Genomic DNA, 13,014 nt, shown 5'->3' on the forward strand with positions numbered 1-13,014 from the left:
GGAAGGAATGGGGTGTCATTTGCATTAAGTAGGCAGTGTGTGGGCTGCTGAATAAGTCAGGGTCTGTGCCCACCCTGGGTCCCTTCAGGGAAAGTGCGTCAGTCAGGAAGTGATACAGCGGCTGCTTCGATATGTGCTCTGTGAGCCAGAGAAAGAGGAGGTTGCCCGTGGTGAATCAGGCTGCAAACCTTCAGGGAAGACTGGAAGCAGAATGCATCTCCTTCCCTGCGCTATGAAGCACAGGGGTGTAGGTCAGCTCTCTGAATAGTCTCAGCCTGGTCCGTAGATGTGTCAGTTCCTCACCCGCGGGAGAGGCGTGCTGGCTTGCTAGTTGTGCGCATCTCAGTCAATAAATTGATTTCTTCTTCTTTCTCTGTACTCAAATGCACCTTCTCCACAGCGACAGCACTCGCAGTGGGCTCCCTGCCTGTGGGAGGAAGTGCCTCAGCCTGCATGCGCTGGGGATTTTAATCACAGCTCCAACCAGGTGCATGGCACGCCAACAATAGGGGCAGCTGTGTGCAATAGAAGTGTCTTTTTCTTGCAGGTCTCATCATCTGTCTTTTGATCGAACGGTCTGACTGGGTGCCGCTGCATTAGCCAGACAGTCCGAGTGCCCGGGGGGAGAGGGGGGAACCAGAGAGATGCCTTTGATTGCTTTTCTGTAGACTCCTGGGTCCAGACATGGCTGCTCTTTCAGCTGTCTAAGCAAGCTGTGAGAAGGCACCTGGATGGTGAACAAGGCCTAGAGAGCGTGGCCTCTTAGAGGAAACAGGCCAGCCGCTCATAGTAAATAGGGTGTAATTGGTTCTCGCCAGGCATCTCCTTAGAAACAGCGGAGGAGTGTGCATGCATCCATCCTATTGCCCTTTGAGTGCCTCTGGCTCATTAACCCTTCTGCTTCCTATTAGGTGCTTTAACGAACCACCAGAACAGTGATTTCAGCTGGCCCCTCTTGAGAGGCCTGTGGAGGCAGGACTACGTGGTGTCCACCAGCATCTGGAGCAGCCTAGCTCCTTTCACACAAGCATTGTCTCTCCTGGTCCCTGCTGGCACCTCTGTGGCAGAAAAGCTGGAGATCCTCCCCACAAAAGGCATCTCCTCTACACATCCCTGCTGGTGAGACCCGCTCTGCCCATTGATTTCCCCAGAAACAGGCAGGTTCATTCAGCAGCTGCCCAGGTCACATCAAGGACTTTGAGAGCAGGGCTCCTACCCTGCTGAAGGAGCCTTGGGTAGGACTTTGGCTTAGTGCCGCCAGCCTCGAGGTGAAGGATGACAAGTCTGATGTGCAGACAGTTCACAGCCCTCTCTGGGATGCTTCAGTTCAGTTAGCAGTGACAGGGGTGCATCTACACATGCATTAACGTGCTCTAGTTAATGCCCATTCAATCTAGTAACTCCACGTGAAGTACTAGGAAGATGCACCTTAGCCTTTCTTAATGCACATTAAAGAACACAGTGTTTGTACACATGCTCTGAGAGTGGGGGGTGCTTTAATTAGAGCAGCTCCAAGAGTCGCTCTAATTAAAGCGCCTCGAGTGTCTCGTGTATCAGCGTCCCCACACTTCAAAATGGCAGAGGGGACACTTTATCTAAAGCTCATTGAATACGCTTTAAATAAAGCACCCCAGCCGCCATTTTGAAGCACGGGGATGCTGATATGCAAAATGTGGGAGGTGGCTAGAGCGCAGCAATTGCCATGGTCCAGCAGACTTGATTAATCGAGTCTGCTCCAATCGCAGTAATTGCAGCATGTCGAAGCAGCCTCTGTGCTCACATACAGGCACCCACAGTTTTTAGTGATGCTTAATGTGCATTACTTATTTTACTGTGCATTGACGAAATAGCACTTCTTTAAGTGACACTTTAATGTGCATTAAAATAGGCTCATGTGCATGAAAGTGCATGTGTAGATGTGCCTGGTGAGCGCATCTTCACCAGCTCTGCAGTTGCAGGCTGCTTGACCTGCCCTTTTCCACTCCTACAAATTCCAGCCTCACACCGTGAGGGTCAAACCTGTTTCCAGTAGGTGCAGCCACTTACCTGAGTGAAGTGGGCAGGGGGAGCGCATGGAAGTGCCTGTGCTGGCTTTCTTCACTGCCTCTAGTTTTGAAGCTGGGAGCCAGGTGGCACCTGCATCAAGCTGACTGCATCTCATAACAGCATCCTGAGTGCCAAGAAATGGGCTTAGCTGCTGCTGGAAGCCAGTCTTACTACAAAGGCACAGATTACAGCTCAGTGCCCAGGTGGTGACTAGTTGAATGTGTGGGACCTGTAGTTCTCATCAGATGTAATTATGGGGTCAAATTATGTAATATGGTGATAGCAGAGTCATTATTCAGGGCACTTCAGATGCCAGCTTTGAGGGCAGGAGGGAGGAGAGTCCCAAAGCACTTTAAATGCACGTTCTTCCTCCCACATTGTAACAGCCTTGATTTCCTTTAGGAAGTCAGTGTTTCTCAAGCTTTTTTAGAGTCAAGGCACCCTTTGGAAAATGCCAGCTCTTAGTTTTCATTCATTTTTTGACTGCAGAAAAATAATAGAGCAGTTTTTCTATTGCAAAGAACTCAGAGAAACAACAGCAGGGCAGAATGTTTTTGATATTATGGATTCCTACTTGAAATCTCTGGGTCTTTCTTGTGAATCATTTGTGCACACCTGCGTCACCCTTAAAAGGATCTCAAGGGGACCTTGGTTGAGAATCACTGGTGTATGCCATGCTGGAGATTTTCGGCCTGTTCATGCATAGTTATTGCACTGGCAAGGAGTCAGATAAACAGCTTTATTTAGTTAAAGTTAAAGTTAGTTTAGTTAAAGTTAAGTTAAACCTGAACTTTCTCTGCTGTGTTACCCCAAAGGCAGTATTTATAGGCACATCCTGGCAGACTGTGACTTGAGAAGATGGTATTGGACAGGCTCTGGTATCAACTGGTTAATGATAGGAAGTTCATCCCTTGAACAACGTTATGAACTTGAAGCATTAATCATCGTTTCTCACCTGACCATGGCTGTAGATCTTAACTTGCTAAGCCTTTTGAAGAATCTGCTCTTCAGTTTTAATTAAATGTCTGGTACCTAAAAACAACTGAACAGCACCCTTCCTCATTAGCAAGAGATTAGTGGGCTTTTTGTGCATATTCAACCCAATATAACACACTTGGCCTTTTTGCCACTGTGTTTTACGCAATTTGTCATATATACTAAGCCCTAGGCTCCCAGGGAAGCAAATTTATTGAGAGCAGACTCTCAAATGTAGTCATCTCATGCTGCATTTTAATCCTCTCTTCCAGCTTGGTGTCTTCTGAATTTGACTAGCAAACTCCACTCAAGCCTTCTGAAATGAAAAGACTGAACAACAGGATCAGAAAACCACTTCCATGGAAAGGTAAGGATATGGGGGCTGCAGCTTTTCAGCATCGCTTCCTGGAAGGGGAATCTTGAATAATACAGGGACAGCAAGAGCCAAGGGCAGGGACTGAATGCATCTGACACAGACCGTGTTTCACCTTTTGAATGACCATGTTAATACTACATTTGCATGTATTGTCACCTTAAAATAAAAACCATCCTATGAGAGAATAACCCAAATCAAAGGGCGACAGAGCACAGGACATCGTTTTTTTGCCCGTTTTCTCTGGATGCTGAAGTAGACTGCATTTAGTCAGGACCTTGGCAATCAGGGATGGACCCAAATGGTAGCAGTGTAACAGGGAATCATGCTCCAAAATAGGGAAAGGGTTTGAACTGGGGGGGGGACGACGACTTACCTTCTTTCCACACACAAACATGGAAGTGTTGCCTTATCCTCCGATGAATCTAATTATAAAAGAATCCAATTTCATTCTAGTTTCCTAACTATATGCCAAATACAGGGCTCCCCACTGGAAAGAACAGTGCTCTTTTAGCATGAAAATTAGTCACCTAGAAACCATTAGCGTACAGAGTTTTGCAACCTATACTGTTAGGGTGGCCATTGTAGAGGACATGCCGGCTTTCTGCTCCTCTCTCCTCTATTGATACAAAACCCGACGCGCGTTTATATCCTCTATTTTTCTCTTCAAGAAAAATAAAGGCGTCTACTTTCACATCAATAGAGGACAGAAGACAACCAGACTGTCCTCTGTGATGGCCACCCTAGATACTCTGCATGTGCCTACCAGTCTTTCTACTGCAACAGCCCCAACTCAAAATGGCAGGTCAGTGTTTTCACTTAACCTCTCCAGTAGAAAGCCCATTTGTGGGAAGTTTAAAATTGCACAGTGAAACTACAGGTAAAAACAAGCAGAGAGGAGTCAGGCACGTCTGCTGGAAGCTACCTTCCTGGTCAAATGAAAAATCAAGTCACAAACTGGCTTCCTGCCCATAGAAAGCAAGTGAATGCTTCTCAGCTGTTGTAGAGCACAGTGCTTGACCTTAGGTTTTTATCAAGTAGTAGAGAGGTTTTGAAGGTATAGTTGTAGTGGGAAAGTCCAGCTTAAGGTTTAAGATCCCATTGCAGCAATTCCTTTCTTGGGCTGCAGATACAAACAATCCTACTGCTTCTGTTAAGGTCATTCCTATATCATGACTCTCAGTAATCGTTGCAGAACCCTTTTTCATGTGGACACATACACATACAACACTATATTCAGTGCTGCCCTTGCAAAAGGATTGTATTCCAGCCTCATTCCATGCAATGCAAGTCCTCATTATGTTCCTGCCTGTAACCTGTCAGAGCCGAATAGCCTAAGGAAAGCCGTGGCACCTGTCCACCTAGACAATGCCCCGACTATTCAAGAGAAACAGGTCTCCCTTCATTTAGTCTCCAAGGCTTCATGCTCTGAAAAGCAAAGATAGTTTCCTATTAGAAATTAGACCAACACTGCAGTTCAGCAAGGTTTATTAACAGAGTTGGACACTCAGATCAGTCACAGGGACATAGATCCTGTTTGCAGAGAAAAGCTTTTATTGTGCCTTGTTTGGAGCAAGTGAAACAGGTCAGGGATTTAAATACAGAGAAGGCAGCAGTGCTGGGTTACATTCAGTGGCAGATGCACCAAGATTACAGTGCAAATATCTGTGCTCTGCACAGTTCACAATAGTGGCGGACATACTAACCACAACACAGAAGCAAGGTGAGATCAAGTATGCAGGTACAGCATCACTGAGATGAGGACATTCAGTGTACAAAGAGCATCCTCTACATTTCACATCTGCAGGCTGGTTTTAATACTGAGTAAATTTAATCTGCATTCAATTCAGCATCAGTTGCTTTCCCCCCTCCTAAATTAAAACACCACTTGGAATATGTCGAGTACACTTTTTACAATATACACAACTAAGATTATTGCCAACTTCGTATTTCAAATTGCATTGTTTACAGGATATTCAGGAAAAGATAAACACCAGGGTATTCTCGACAGGCTGCAGATAAGGAAGGGACCTGTTGTAATTCAATCTCTAATTAAAACCATAAGGATCTCCTATTTCATTCAGAAATTTATCTCGGGACTACTCTTTTCAATAACTTACATATGCAAAATATGGGATTGTTTAGTGTTGGATTTGGTGTTGAAGGCATTCATGAAAGCATTTAAGGTTGGAATAGTTGAGAGGCAGTAAGTTTGGGGAGGAGTTTATTCATTTTGCCGTTTTCACCTTAAGGAAGCTTGCAAAGACTGGCATGTGGCTCTGCTCTGAAACTCAGCGGGGCCAAAGAACTTGGGTTTCTTTATTGTGAAATGACTGACAAGCCTGAAACAACGGGTTCCCATTTCTGCACACTCCTTAGGAGCTGGGAGCAGCGAGCTTGCATTTTTGAGGATTTAAGCTCATTTGCTAATCAGTATGGAGTTGCAGGATTCAACACAACCTGATAAGTTTCCAAAGTAAAACAGAAGGAAAAAGGGGGTGTGCTGGCTGTGTGCGTGGACCCATCTGTCCCGGTGCTCAGAAGAAGTTAGTCATGTTAGCTCTTTAATAGGACATCTTAGAAAGATGTGATTTTCCACAGGGTAGGTTCACAGTTCTTCCCATAGAACAGGTGCCAACTGGGTACCCAGAACACTGGCTACTTCTGAAAATCTCCCATCTCTCTCCCAAATGTTTTATTAAGGTAAGGGAGAGATATGAGAGATAAGGGGCTGTGTTGCTACACCTGTTATTACCAATACCGGATAGGATTTTTAAAAGCATGCAGTCTGTAGAAAACTATTCTCCTAAGCTTCTCAAGTGCTTTTGAAATCTTACACAATGCAAACTTGAAAGGAAACTTCCTTCTAGGAAGCAAGCCTCCCGGAGTGCTCCTGGCCCCAGCCGGGTCAAGAGCAAGGACGCAGCAGCAGCAACAAGGTGCGTATTGTTGGGTTGGCTTGGGAGGTGGCCGTCACCTTTGCTCAAGAGCCAGTTTGATCAATACATATTGATTAGGGACAGGATCACAGACTTGACACTGAACTTTTCGAAGCAGAAGAGAGTGAGACAGTTCCCTCCTTCCCTTTTCAGCAAGGGAGTAGTTTAAACTATTTAACCTTAAAGGCCTTGATGATTTCTGGTATTTAGCTGTCTACAGCTGTCTAGCAAGGTAGTTAAGGATGTGTGTGTCCTCACTAGAATTGGTAATAAGTGTGTAACTAGACTGTGTGGGTGGTGGGATTTTGCAGCTGTTTTGCATCATTTTTGGCTTTGAGAGCAGATTTAAATAAGCAGCATTGCCCAGAGAATGGCTCTATGTAGTTGAATACACTGCCTGTAATACCACTTCTCTTGCTTTCGACTACTTTTCAGTATTTTCCCAAGGTAACAGATGCGATTAGGAGTCTACATTAGTCTGGTCTCGAGTAAAAGATTTGCAGCAGACAGCAATGGTGGAATTAGCGACACTGTGAAGAACTGTAGAGCTCTGAATCCCCATTCTGCTTTTGTGTCAAATGTAGCAAAGCCTCTCTGTGTTTGGAAAAATTATTTGCCAAAACGTTGAATAAGCAGCATTTGTTCTCTTGTTAAGTTGGACTTTGTCAGAATACAGGACACACTTTTTTAACATGGAATTTTGCATATGCCTACTTTCATACATCATTAGGTTAACGATGGTAGGCCTGCCAACCTCCTGTCTACACTGCAATAGTATTAGTAGCCCTTTGTTCATACAGCAGTATGCAGGTCTGACCAGATGCTCTGCTTCTCTTAAGCCCCATTTAGATGTGCCTCTGTGGCTAGTGTCCACTGCTGAGCTGACACGGTGCCCTGAGTAAGTCTGTATTGCTTATGCTTACACAAGCTTGTGCTTTTCTGAGAACAGAAAAAATCAGCAATAAAGGAAAGTCAGGCAGTTTCTAAGTGACATTTCCCTTTATTGTTTAGCCAACTAATTCACAGCAGCTCTCAGGAGACTCACCTTGTGCTCCATTCTGGCACTGGGCTATATCTTTAACCCCTTGCTATCTTAGAAAAGAATTAGCTAGGGCTATTTTGACAACCCGCTCAGTTCTGCGAGGAGGAAGCTGTTTTGTGTTTGCTGTTGTTTGTTGCATCTAAACTGTTTAATGGAGTGAGAGGAGTGTATCCTCCTGTGCAACTGTGAGAGCAGTGGCTCCTCTTCTTCACCGCCATGGTGTTCTCTGCTTATGTGTAAAGGGCCAAGCACGCCGAGCACCAGGCAAATGAGTTAACAGCAGCCCTCTTTTTCCTTCATCCAAATTCAGCTGCACAGTCCTGCACTGCCAAGAGCAGACTTCTGATAGAATAGGATTGCATTGGGGAATTTAATCTGCTTATTGACTTTCCTGCATTCTTCATCCTCACCTCACTCGCTTTTGAAATCTTTCCATCCTGTCCCTGTTCACTGAACCAGAAAGTCTGTCTCCAACAGTGTCATCTAATCTACTGCACAGACATGTCCAGAAGCCTTGCTCCCTGGGTAGTGTAAAGCCTTGAGCTGGGTTGCTCAAATACTAACAGTAATTACAGCTCTCCCCATCTTACCCTAGCCCCTCAGTGTAGTTAGTGCTAGTGAAGGGTACCAGGCTCACAACCTGGGAGTCTCAACATTTGGTTAAAACAAATATTTGTGCATAAGGAGCAGCACTTCAAGCTTCACACCAAGATGCTTCAACCATCAAGTGACCTGATGAAGAATGTCTTCCATTTGAAAGTTTGTTTAAACTCTACCCCAACGATAGTCAGTCCAATAAAAGATACCACCTTAAGAAATCCTTGCCTCCGCCATCAGGAGGGGAGTTCAGTGACAACGTCTGTGCTGGGCCTCTTTTTCCCTGAACTCATTTAATTCAAGTACTGAACAAGGAACCAAATACTTTCAGGAAGCAAATGAATGCAACTTGAAACTATCCACAGGATGCAGTAAGAACTACATTAGCACAGCAGGGTCTGGACAAGGTTGGAACTGAGGTTCCTCTGTAGGATAATCAATGTAGGCATTTTAAAAAGTGTGTCCCACCCCTCCTGTGCCTGGAGGTAGAGTGTCACCAGCCTGCACCCAATTAAAGCCTTTTAGAAGTGGTGAGGCTTGTTTGCACCTGAAGAGATATCAGTCCAGATGTTTTCAAAGACATCCGCTTCCACAGTTATAAAACATTTTGGTATTCTTATATTACATGACAAACCAAAAGGGATTGTGCCTTTAACTATCCAGTTGACACAAGCCTTCAGGTCAGAGATTAGCTGATGTAACTTGAATCTGCAGCTAAATTCCAAGATACCTTGTTTAAATTTCTCACAAGTCGTATTCATAAGTTGGCCTTTACATTAACCTGGCGCAGAATTACCTAACCAGCTGTGCCGTCAGTTTTTCTGCAGATTGCTTTTGACTATTAAGTTTAAGTTACCCACTATGCCTCGCAGTATATGGCACTGAGATGGAAAGAGAAAGACACCAAAGACCGGGATAAAACAGAATCTAAAAATCAAAATCAGATCCAAGGAATGGAGATTCCCAGTTATTGTCTCTGATCATTCAAGTCCAGTAAAACTCCAAGCTAAAGATTTGATCTGAATATTTCATGCAGCCAGTGAGATGAAGAAAACTACTTTACTGAATTTAAACTCATGCTGAGTTTAGCTGCATCAGCTCTGCAAGAGGCCAGCTTAATTTTGCAAGACACTTTGCAGTGTCACATGATAACAGGCAGACCAGAAGAGCACCCACTCTCCGAGCAAAAAGACCCCCGATGTGGGGATAGGCACTCTTGTCCTTTACCTGCTTTTCCTTTGCATTAAGGATTAGTTCCAGATGAACCACTTACCTGTAGTCTCAGGTGCTCCTGTTTCAGGGTTGAGAAAAGGAGAAATTTCACAGGCATGAATAAAGCTGCATGCATAAATATCTGTGCATTGAGAGGATACACCAAAGTTATCCTTAAGTGGCAGTGCTTCATACGCAAGACAGCAATAAGACATTTCGGCTCAGACAGCTTCTGTGCTAACACACAGGAGCAGTTTACCCGACATCACGGTTAAATGTCCAAAACGTGTTCTGCAAAGAAAATACAGCTGAACACAGCTACCACAATCCTTGGCGTGGGACTTGAATGCCAGAAACAGCAAGAGTTTCTCCAGTGAGTTACTCTAAAGTGACTATAATAGAATTTCCACTTTATTATAAAGATCAGTTTCACCACAAACTAGATCTGCTCAAATACAGCAGAAAAATGAAATCAATGGCAGTTAATAGAGAAGCTGTCTGCACACAGGATAGATAGCAAACATGACCAAAACATTCACTTTCTTTACTTCAACTAGTCAATAAAGTCTCTTATTTGTCAAGACGGTTCTTCATCGATGACAGTAGAGGGACATACACATCAACCACCCTTTAAATATTAAAGCTGGGCTTGCCAGGATTGTTTTAAAGATGGTACGACTTGTGTATCACCTCTCCTCAGCAAGTCTTCAAGCGAGGTAGTTTTGGATATCCTGAGACTCGGCCAGGCATATCTGGTACTTAAAAATGCCAAACTGTGTTAGAGATGCGATGAAATACAAAGAGTCAGTGTTATTTGTTTCTCAGTGACGGAGATCTTACGTGCCCAAATTCAGCCATAAGCAGTGGGATGGTGCATTGGCCGCCACCGTGACCTCTTTGGAGCCAGGCTGAAGTTTGAGGAAAGATGCTGTCGACAGAAGAAGGCAGATTCATCTTAAATCTAGTGCAGGAGCTAGCCAGCCATTTCACTGAATAACTAGGATGTAAGGCAGGAGCTGCAACATGAAACAAATTGCATCCAACCCTTATGGGCACAAAGTGTAGCAGAGGGAAATTCACCCATCATTGCTTGGAGGACGATCACCAGAAATGCCCTGTCTCTTGAGGACTCGGACTGAATCCTGTGGGATATCCCAGCACAGCCTGTTAATAAGCAGGCAATGTGGAGAGATGTACAGAAAACATCCTTTAGGCTCAGACCTGTTGGGACCCATAAAGCATCAATCTAGAAATCTGTATAATGAAAGGGGAGAGCATCTGCTCCATCTCTTCCAACCCCTCCAGGAAAAAGTCCAGCAAATGCAGCTTTAATATTTAGAGGGTGCGCGCATGTTCCTGCGATGTCATCACCAACTACATTTCTTGAGCTGCAACTGAGAAAGAGGGATAAGACTTCTAGGACTTGTCTCTGTCATGGCTTCTCCCAGTCCATGGGAGCTGCTAGACTGGGTAAGAAGGCTGTGCCATCTAGTTTCAGATAGCCGCCAGCACCAGGAACTGATGCACGACTTTGCAACAGCCAGCCCATAAAGGAGTGTTTCTTCCTCACCTCCTAGGAATCTAGATGGGCCAGTGCCTGTCGACTGTCCTGCCCAAAGGGGTTCTTGTAGCTGGGGTATTTCACTCGGTGGTTGTTGGGAAAGCCACAGCTTGAGAGGATTTTGGTGTTACATACCTTGCCTAATTAAGACTTTCCTGTAGTTAGAGAACATCTGAATAAGGCACTACAAAGATCACGCTTCAGTTAGGAGGCAACTTCTCTCTCTTCCCCAGCGAGTAGAGAGCTAGATACCAAGTACAGATGTGAGCACCAGCTGGTTGAGGTGAATATAAGAAAGAAGAGACCTCACCATGTGCATGACAGGTTTAAAGGCCTTTATGGTCAAAATCTGCTATTGGATTAAAGCCTTTCCAGAGGTTAGTTCAAGGCCATCAAGGATCCGATGCCTGGAAGGGTCTGCAAGCTTGTTCTGCTGCAAGGATGCCATGGAGAATACAGCCAGGCAGTTATTTACTGGGATGTTGGAGTAGATCACGAAAGAGAGAGGGGACAGAAAGAAAACACAAGGTATTAAAACTCCAGTGCAGCTCTTGGCAGCAAGGCTGACAGAACTGTAAGTGGGAGCTGTGACGATGGCTGGAATCATCTAATTAACTCCTGCTGGCTGTGCGACAGCAAATTAGACAAATTAGAAACCACCTACACAGGCACTAAGCTGCCTTTGCACGAGCTGGATCGTGTACTCTGTCCAACAGGAATCACTAGGATGCCAGAGGCTGCGTGTTACACGCTTGCTCCATGTGTGGAGCCCAGGAATAAGAGTCACTGTGTACCAAATACTGAGGCGTGTTTAAGGAAAATGATGGCCGTTGGCACAGAACAGACCCCATGGGCAGGAGACACTACTTAACAGGCTTTCTCCTAGCCAAGCCCTTTGCAACCCGGTATCCCACTGCTACCCACCGAGGCACCTGAAATGCGGTTCAACACCACTGTGCTGAAAAACCTGGACAGCTTCTATATCATTTTCCTGTTATGCCGTCTGGTCACATACACTGCAGAAACAGTATTAAACCCACCCAAGACAACTGACAGGCAAGTCTCCCAACAAACCAAACCCTTGACTGAACAAACCTAATGGCTGAGGTAGAAAAGTCTCAGGCTCCCTCAGCAAATGCCTGAACCTTTCAGCCTTCACCCATTCACAAACTGGTGTCAACCATCAGGAGGGAGCAAGATAAGAAAGGCAGATCCAGCAACTAAACTATACAGGTCTTTTGTAGTTCCAGACTACGTGGACTAACGCTGCCAAGAATTATACCTGGAGACAAAGCAGAAGCTAGAACGGCCTATTCAGCATCTACCTGGCATGCTCTTTGGCTCCTCAGTGGCTTCCAAGCGCGTTGCAGTAACTCCATCAGGAGGTGAAGGCACGGGTAACGTTCTCTTTTCCCAGGAACTTTTACCAGCGGGCAGTGCCAATTTAGGTACTTTAGTTTGGAAAGGCATTTGCTTCTCTGCAGTTGCCAGCTTCTTGGACAGCCAGAGCTGATAGGAGCAGAGGCAAAAACTGCTTGCAGGAGTAAGTATTTTGCTGGTTGCTTGGGCAAAGTCTGCAAACTGCCATGATTCATCTAGACAACATAACACAGACCTCTGTTTCCAAAATTAGGTGCTCGAGGCTGGGGGATTTTCCTAAATCCCATCGTTCTTTTGCTTTTTATTAAACAGACTACTGTCACAGCACATGTTCAGCAGCAGCTCCCCTCCTGGACTGGTGCCACAGCCATGAAGGAAATCAGCGGTAAGGAAGCGTCACCAGATCCCTAAAGGGAGAAAATTGGGAGCAAGCCTCCTCAGCCAGGGCACAGCAGCCAGCTGGAGCTGTGGGAACCCAGTTTGCATACAGGACTGTTCAGTTGCATTCAAAAGGTACAAAGTTCAGCAGCTTGAACGCTACAGGCCTCCGTTCTAAAGACAAAGGCACCTTGTACCATCTGTACCATCCTCTGCTCGCCTACCTGGGTTTTGAAACGCCCTGCTGATGAAAACAAGCCAGCGTGTTTGGAGGCACAAGGCGGCATTTTCTGATTTTCTCCAAGCAGACAGACTGACTAGGCTGGTACAACCGAAGCTTCTGGCCAGCAAAAAGGTGCTCGATAGTCCAAGCAGTGTTAGTGTTTTGGCTGGGACGTAGCCAAAGTGCATCCATGACTTAGGTCTCACCTATACCACCTCCCTGCTGTACCTAGGGCCGTCCCTGAGAGGCACTGCCCACTCTTACCCCTGCAGATACGCTGCTTGGCAC

At 45.4% G+C, this 13,014-nt stretch overlaps 1 long non-coding RNA gene across 1 annotated transcript; it reads left to right on the forward strand.

The window, feature by feature from the left end:
* The first annotated feature begins 895 nt into the window (after positions 1 to 895).
* On the forward strand, positions 896 to 4,746 carry LOC112548443. The gene is made up of 3 exons (XR_003092187.1): positions 896 to 1,119; positions 3,294 to 3,388; positions 4,066 to 4,746. It is a non-coding gene; the product is annotated as an uncharacterized LOC112548443 (long non-coding RNA).
* Positions 4,747 to 13,014: the final 8,268 nt, after the last annotated feature.

The sequence above is a fragment of the Alligator sinensis genome, unplaced genomic scaffold (assembly GCF_000455745.1).
Source record: "Alligator sinensis unplaced genomic scaffold, ASM45574v1 scaffold611_2, whole genome shotgun sequence".
NCBI classification, from domain to species: domain Eukaryota; kingdom Metazoa; phylum Chordata; order Crocodylia; family Alligatoridae; genus Alligator; species Alligator sinensis.